This window comes from Homalodisca vitripennis, chromosome 5, assembly GCF_021130785.1.
Source record: "Homalodisca vitripennis isolate AUS2020 chromosome 5, UT_GWSS_2.1, whole genome shotgun sequence".
In the NCBI taxonomy this organism is placed as follows: domain Eukaryota; kingdom Metazoa; phylum Arthropoda; class Insecta; order Hemiptera; family Cicadellidae; genus Homalodisca; species Homalodisca vitripennis.
In genome coordinates this window covers 127,616,708-127,624,794 of record NC_060211.1, presented here as the reverse complement: position 1 = coordinate 127,624,794, position 8,087 = coordinate 127,616,708, and positions in this window count along the sequence as shown.

Below are 8,087 nucleotides of genomic sequence, written 5' to 3'. Positions count from 1 at the left end.
ACTGATAAATCACAATTAGCAAAGCTTCATCGAAAAAAAATTGGGCAACACTAATACATCAACAACCGTCATCTTTTGATGTTTGTCTTGTTGATGGTTTCTTTTTGTTGGCATCTCATGAAAGATGTACCACAAACGTAATGAATGGTATATCAAAAAAGTTTATGAGTACTATCTCCCAAATGAAATCTATTCGTATTGACATTGTCTTTGACCAGTATTTCTCGGCCGTCTATCAAAGATTACGAACGTTCACGTCGAGAAGAAGCAACCAGTCCAGTAATCAATTGGTCCAAATCAAGCTCGACCACACAATTTTGCAGCAGAACATTAAAAATATACAATTTTAAAGAACTCTAGTAAACTTTTTTTATAGATCACTGGATAGTGAAGACATGGTACCTTTTATTGCTAATAAAAATATTTATGTAAGTTACAATAAATGTTATTCTTACAAGGTTTCAAATAACAAAGTGATTAAAACAACTGAAAAATCATTATCATGTGAAGAACACGAAGAAGCTGATTCTAGGATCATTTTTCATATTTGTCAAATCGATTTTGACGCTGAAGTTTGTTATACGCTGTTCTGACTCTGATATTTTAATTATACTTTCTGGGAAATATGGATCACTTAAACTCGTCTTTAAAAATCTGGATGGATATGGGCGTAGGAAATCATCAACGATACATAAACGTCAATGAAATATACCAAATACTTGGAGTATCTTTATGTAAAGCTTTGCCATGCTTCCACGCAAATCACCCCGGTGCGATTACACACCAGCATTTTTTAGAAAAGGCAAAGTTAGACCCTTTAAAATATTAGAGAAATCGAACGAATATCAATTAGCTTTTCAAAATATTATTACGGGTGACGAAGAAATACTTAAAACTACCTTTGTAACCCTTGAGAAGTTTTATTTGTCAAATGTATGGAGTTAAAAATTCTTCGAATGTTAATGATGTTCGATTTCATCTATTCTCAAGCACTTTTCAGTCAAAAAAATCCGATGAGAAATTTGAAAAAAAATATCGTAACTTCGACTCATCCAGTTTTGCCACCCTGTAAAGCAGAATTGCTTCAACATTTATTAAGAGTTCGCTATGTGACTAAGCTATGGAGAAATGCTCACTTAAAACATCCAACATCTTTATCTCCAGTTGATTCCGGTTGGACCATCAACAATGATAAATTATGATTTTATCTGGTTTCTCGGAGAGCAATTACCTTTCCACAGTTTCAGATGTTATTATTCAAAGTAAGTATAAAATAGAAATTTATCAATAAAAACTGAATTTTTGTAAAAAAAACAAAAAGAATTAAAAAAAAATTTAATTTCTTCTTCTTTACAGATGATAGAGTAATTGGAAGACAATGACAATTCCCAAGACGATGATCTAAATAATTCTGACAGTGACAGGGAAGATGAATGATGATGATTATGAAGATGCCACCCTTTTTTTTGTGACACTATTACAGAATGAAATCGTTATAATCGCTTTTGAATAAAAGATGTAGTTTTTTAAACCTTCTATGCTATGTTTTTAATTCCATTCTTTTCAATTTATACTTATTTTAATTTTGATGTCAAATGTTTTTTCATCCCAAGTTGTATTTACAAGAACAAACGTAAGTAATGTATTTTTTTGCGATTAATTTTCTGTCTCATTCTTAAAAATATTATGTTATACACTAGCCTAAGCGTTGCCGTCGCTTTCTGTCTCTCTTGCACTTCAAACTGTCTCTCTCCAACCACAAGCATCATACCGCAATACTTTTCATTACATTTTTATATATATTTAATATTTAACAATCGAATTAACGTCTGGCAAATTAATTTTAGATTATTTTAGGTTTAAATAACATAATATAAAAATAACAGACATTCTAAAATACTTTGGAATTTTTTATAAAAAAAAAAATAAAATTTCGCGTATGGCAACATAATTAACAACAGTAAAAATGTCTGGCAATAAAAAAATAATGTCTGGTAGATCTATCTAAAGGGAAAAAAATTAAAATTACGCATAATAAAATTCTTTTAAACTCCAGGATTTTTACCTGTGCAGGCAAGATGCGCATTAATAAACGCAACCACTACCACCAGCCAGATAGCCCGGACTCTAACCGAAAGAGCAAGAAAGACAGCATATCAAAAAATCAGCTGACCTGGAATTCTTGTTTTAGAAACGTTGCTAGCTCCCGTACTATTAGTTATCTGCTACAAACTCCTTTGTTGTATAAAGCTTTACAAAGTATTCATGCAACTTTAAAACTAATGTTAAAAGAAAATATAACCTATTTTAATTTTTTTTAAACTACTCTTAAAAAGTCAAAATGTTCTCTACCAAGTGTGGCATTTAATTATCTTCAATTGCAAGAGAAAAACTATAAAATATTAATAATTATGAAGTCAAGCGCTCTCTTATTTCCATTGAATGAAGTGCAGCGGTCGGACGGGTCTTGTGATGTCATAATATTAGGACTCTGGCCTTGGTATGAGCCAGTATAATACAGTATGATATTCCGTAACAGTAAAGTCAGCTGTATTAAAATGATAGTCAGTTTTGTCCTATAAAAACGGTTGACACATTGACTGCGGTAGATGCCGTACAGTGTCTCTAGTCTGCTTGTGATGTTACTGGCCATCATAGTCTAGGAACCATGAACTAGTTTACATCGTATAAGCACACAAACTGCTTTTTTTTAATGTATAGAGAAATTTTCTTCAAGAGGAAATTGATAGTTGGCCTTGCTAGTTTTTGTTGAGGTTGAAATGGGAGGGTATACCAAAAGAGTTAAAATATGAAGTGATTTTTTTTTCTGGTCATATTTTCCTTAGTTAGACCAATTCAAAACAAACCACTAGACATGAAAATCAAATGTTTATTTCAGGATCAGCTAACCAAATACAGAGCCTTAAGGTTGCTATTTTCAGTCTCTTTTATAAATAAATAAATATATGTTTATTGCCATCTTACAAAAATGCATCAGCAAAGTCAAATATACACCTAAGTGGTATAGTCTGGAGGCAATATTATTAATCTAACATTTAAACATATTTAACAAAAGTTGCCAAGAATTTCTTCTCTTCCACCTATCTTCATACCTACATAATAAATAATACAATTTCATAAATGATACAACAGAAATAAACTTAGGTACTAAACAACATCCTGATCAATCCCTATTACAAGCTATTTAAAATGGACTTGTAAATTGTAAAATAAAAAAAACTATAACCTATAATATTAGCACCTATCTAGGAAGTTAAAAACATTAAAATATTATACAATTAAAACATTAAAATATTTATACATTTAAAAACATTACAATGTTATACAAAACATTGTTTTTTTACAAAACATGAAACAAAGTATAGTAAATAAGAAGAAAGAAATAAGAATAAACAGGAAGAAAGATGGAAAACTAGAAATTTACTTCATGAATACTAAAAAAACTCAGTCAGATCATAAAAGGGATTCTCAGTAACCAAGTATACAATTTAGCTTTGAAAAATGTTTGTTGGGATTACTTATCAACTACATTTCTTAATTTGTTATAAATCTTTTGAGAAGTTAAAATGTGACTCTGCTGTGTTTTGCTTAACCTACAGTGTTCTATTGCGATGTTGTTTTTATTTCTGGTATTGTAGCTATGTATGTTGCTGCAAAAGTGAGAGCTGGAATATTTTTCAGGATGTATGAAAACCGAGACAAAAATATACAAATTAATAACAGTTTGCAGCTCTAGTTCAATAAAAAGTGGTTTGCAATGGTCCAATGGATTTGCTTTAGTCATTATTCTAATCACCTTCTTTTGCAGGATGAGAATGTCATTAATTCTAGTGCTATTGCCCCATTTTACAAGACCGTATCTAATTATAGATTGGAAAATAGGCATAGTAGGCAGATTTTTACATAGCTTTCAGGCACAACAATTCATTATTCGTTTAAGAAGAAAAATTACTCTTGACAATCTTTTGGGAAATATATTCAATATGAGAGGTCCATGTTAAGTTATTGTCAACAAATAGTCCTAGAAATTTAACACAAGAAAAAGAAATCATTGGTTATGTCGGATGGAGGGATTTGCCTTAAGCTGAATAAAATATTTTGGGTTTTTGGATTCATTCAATAAAAAAAACCATTTGACCAGAACCACAATGAGGCTTCGGTAAATGTTTGATTTACAAGGTCTTGTAGTGTGTTAAAGTTTGTGTGAACATTTAAGAAAGTTGTATCATCGCGTATAATAAAGATTTTGCCTTTATAGCACTAGGGAGGTCATTTATATGAATTAAGAATAGAAGGGGACCTAATACTGACCCCTTGGGGTTACTCCATTTCTCAATCACTAATTCATTGGACCATTCCCCATTTAAAAACACTCTTTGTTTGCGGTTTGTTAAATTAATTTTTAAGGAACTTGGCTGAAAATACCAGTAATACCATAATAGTTTTAGTTTTGAGATTAACTCATCATGTTCAATGCACTTTTCTGTTATCTACTTGTCTGTTTGTGATATAACTATTATTTTATGTGTCTTACCGTAGGTTTCAAATATATTAAGCTAGGAATATATTTTAAAACCCTTTTGATACCTTCCATTTCAAACCTGCATCATTTACATCAAATTCTTTAAGGAAATGTTGTATTTATGATTTTCAAGAAATCCAAGTTGTGTGCTTGTACAGTATATAATTGACTTTGGCTTCTAGATGGTTAGAATATCTCAGTATGGAGCCATGATGAAGGTGTTTTTAAACCTGTCATGTAATTCAAGCAATTCATGTCTGTTTGAACAGTTTTGTGAAATATTTCATTATAAGTGTATGATTGATATGCATCCAAATAACCGTTTAAGGGCAGTTTGTGTCCTCACAGTTAAATATCGTCAGTAGTTGTATTTTGTATCTTTACAAAATTGGACATTTTAATGAAATAAGCAGAGTTTTCAAAATAACTAATAGTGGTGGATCCGTTGCAAGAAACTCTACTGTACTGTAAAGATTGAGAACTGCACAACAAAATAAGGGAAGTAAGATATATTTTAAGGTTATTAATGGCAAAATATCAAATGCCTGCCAGAACAGTAAGTTTTCTTTACCAATTAAAATACTCAACGTTGAGTAAGTTGTGTAAATTTACTGTATTTATCATACAATAATTTTATGCTACATTTGGGGTCAATGGGGACAGGCAGAACAAGCTAGATCTGTCTCTTCTGTTGTAAGAAAATCTGTATTACCTAAAAAAATTTCCTCACAATCAGGTATCTTGTGCCGTAACTACGAGCCTCAAGTTTTGAGTTTTATCCTGAAACACCAGAAGAAATGAAGATTTAAAGTGAAGATGTGTAAGCCGCATAAATATTTTCATTTCACTTAATTCATAAAGTTTTGATTCTTAGATGATTTCTGTATGAGTCTTCTGTCAACAAAACAAAAAATATCATTAAAAAATATACTTAATAAGTCAATGCGTAAGAAACAGTTGACTAACCTGTCAATCAGTTTTTGCACTGTTGTGTTACCAATACACTGAGTTGTGCTACCAAGCCACATGAGCGATATTAGTAAAAGCCTACCTATATAAAGGTATTTCACATGAAAAAATTAACCCAATCAACCACATTGGAACTTGATTCTCAAAATTGTTATATTACAAACTGAAAATGTCACAAATTTCTCTGAAGATACTTCCTTTCTAATATTAAAATTGTTCAGGTACAATGTCTGCATGGGAAACCCCTTATTAACACATCTTGTTGTTTATGTAACATCATTGTAGTCTATTTGTTTTGAATTGTTTTGTCTGGGTTCACCAGATAAAATTTATAACTTTATATTTCATAATTCTGAAAGAAGCTGTCCAATTGCACTCAACTTCTTGGGCTAATATACTGCAATATAGGTCAGCAAACAAAATCCTGCAGTTTGTGTAATACCATTTAAATATCTTTTTTGTGGTTTTAAGGAAGGAATATTAACTAAATAAAATACAGTTCAATTATAAGGAATACTGAATATTTATTGCACATATTTTGATGAGTCGCAGCACAATTAAGGTACAAAACATACATTTACATAACAAACATATTCTTGGTCAATAATAAGTACACCTATATTACACAGTCCCAGAAGATATGAAGAGTGCCCTAGTTTTGTAATCCTAAATCTTTGTAACGATGTAGATTTTTTTACTATCTAGAATGTGTTATTTTTTAACTATAAAGTTTACCATTTGGACCTAGAAAATGGTTTTAAAATGTTGCAACATAGTTCTTATTCTTATACACTTAATTTTTAAGAAATGCAACAAAACCATAAACCATTGTTGAAAGGAATTGAAAAATAATTCTCCAGTATTATGCTGTACATTAAGGGGTTGTTTCTGTATTATCAGAGGCACTAAAATTATTACTGTGTGTGTTTAGTCTTCTTAAAAAATTTATAATTATTAATCATATTGGACATTAAAAAATAATACTAAGTAATTTTATGGGTTTTTAACCGTGCCAGTATAAGTGGTCTGTTGAAGAACAATAAAATCGATTGGTACTTTCAGCAAGAACAGTTATCTTATATCATAAATTAAAAGTTGTCAATTGATCTTTAAAGAGTTGGGGTCCAAATATTACAAAATTTTTGAAGTGGGCAAGCAAGGTTCAATCAGCATCATTTTTTAAATTTATGGCTCATGAGAAATATTTACTAAACACATTACTTGCTTTATTACTGTATACTACCAATATACTATAATAAAGTAACCATAACAACTCTGGTATCCATTCACAGGTAATACATTTAACAATTAGGCTGCCATATGGTCACTTTTCACTGCAGGTTCCTTTTTTTAATACAGTGTATAATACTGTAATTACTAATCACTTATGTTACTTGGGAATGTTTTGAAAATTAAGTAAAATCTTGTAATCTTGTTGAATAATTATAACAAGTGGCTCACATTTCTTCATATGGCTCAAAAATACAATATTGAAATAACTTCAAGTTGTCAGCCACGTAAAAAAAATTGAAAACCATGTTAAAGGTTAGGAGAGGGATGTTTTATTTCTGTAAACACATTTCATGATTAATTTTTTTCTTTTAACTGTGGCAGTTGTGACATTTCTGTAACAGTATATGACAGCTTTAAGGGACTAAACAGAATTGATTTAGAACAGCTAATACGAGTAGTTAATGTTGACACTGTTATATTCATTGGTGCAGAAGTGCATTATCTGCTTCGTGCTTTTACACGTCTTTATGTCAATTTCTTTATTAAACTTACGGCATGTACATAAATTTACAAAATGTCTATGGGCCTCTATCATTAGTGATTTTATTGTTTGCTAATTCAACTATTTGTTTGTAAATAATCTGTTAAACATAATATATTAATATCAAATCAAATTTTATGGTTGTAACATAAACAATTTTCCTTACTCAAATTTAAAATCAAATAAGTTTTTTTGGAAGATTTTCACCACTGGCCATATACAGGGTGACAATTAAGTCTGGAACCACCTTTTTAATTTTTGAACCACAATAGAAAGAAATACCAAAGTTCAAACTTGCTTACTGGTGATAGTAACGCACACATCTGCCCAATTACCGACCAGATATTCCCTTTGGGGGACGGTCCACAAGGAGTCAGACAAAATTCTTAAATAGCAGCATAGGTCATGTTTGGTATCAAATTAAAGGTCTCACTTAGCAGAGTACAATGCCGCAAACTGGACTTCAAAAGGTGGATTCATTCAGTAGTTATAGCTATTTGAATTTTATAACAATTTAACAATGTAAATTATTAAGTATTACAAGTAAACACCAATTTTTAAGTACCTGTGATCAAAGTAAGTGTTCAAAATGTTCCCCTCCCATCGTCTGGCAATGTCCTAGGCGGTTTTAAAACCATCCACTGCATTTTGAAGGTAGTCACGAGGAATATCTTGAGCTTCTTGGACTATGAGATTTCTTAGGTGCGCCAAATCTCGAGGCTTAGTACGATAAACTTTATCTTTGAGGTATCCCCAAAGAAAAAAATCCAGCGGAGATAAAGCAGGGGAACGAGCAGGCCA